Here is a 603-nt window from a genome sequence, read left to right on the forward strand (position 1 = left end):
AGACTTTTCCTTTGTCTGCGGCAGGAGCAGGGTTTGGTTTCTGCTGTGCAAAACTTCTGAAGTAAAGACGGGAAAAACAGTGCGCGGCCTGGGAGCAGCGGAGCTCCTGGGCCAAGGGTGTCAAACGTGCCTGCCCCGCGGCCGGGAGTCGGGCCCTGGCAGGAGCCCGGGCGGGTCGGGGAAGGGGAGTCGCCGTGCGCAGCAGTGGCTGGCTTAGGCGGCTAGACGCTGTGACCCACGTGGGGCTGAAACGAGCCGGGGCCCGACAGCCGCGCCCGGAGCCACTGCGTCCCGCGGCGAAGGTGTACGGGGGGGATCGGGCTGCGCTGTGGGGTACATGCTGCTGCACCCCCGGAGGTCACGGCGCTCGCGTCCGGGCTACAACCGGGGAGGAGCAGAAGGGGAACAGAGAAGGGACTGGCTACTGCCGCCAAGGGGAATGGAGGGAGCACGAGCGTCCTGCGGCCCCACCGCTGACGGCGGGGTGTGCAGCCGGAGCCGGGCGCAGGGCTCGCGGACCACCCGGCCGTAGCCTCCGCTCAGCTGGGGGCGCCCGCGGGGCTCGAACCTGCAGCCGGGACCTCAGCCAGGGGCGGGCGAGTA

The sequence above is a fragment of the Gavialis gangeticus genome, unplaced genomic scaffold (genome assembly GCF_001723915.1).
Source record: "Gavialis gangeticus isolate Ggan-Ray unplaced genomic scaffold, GavGan_comp1, whole genome shotgun sequence".
In the NCBI taxonomy this organism is placed as follows: domain Eukaryota; kingdom Metazoa; phylum Chordata; order Crocodylia; family Gavialidae; genus Gavialis; species Gavialis gangeticus.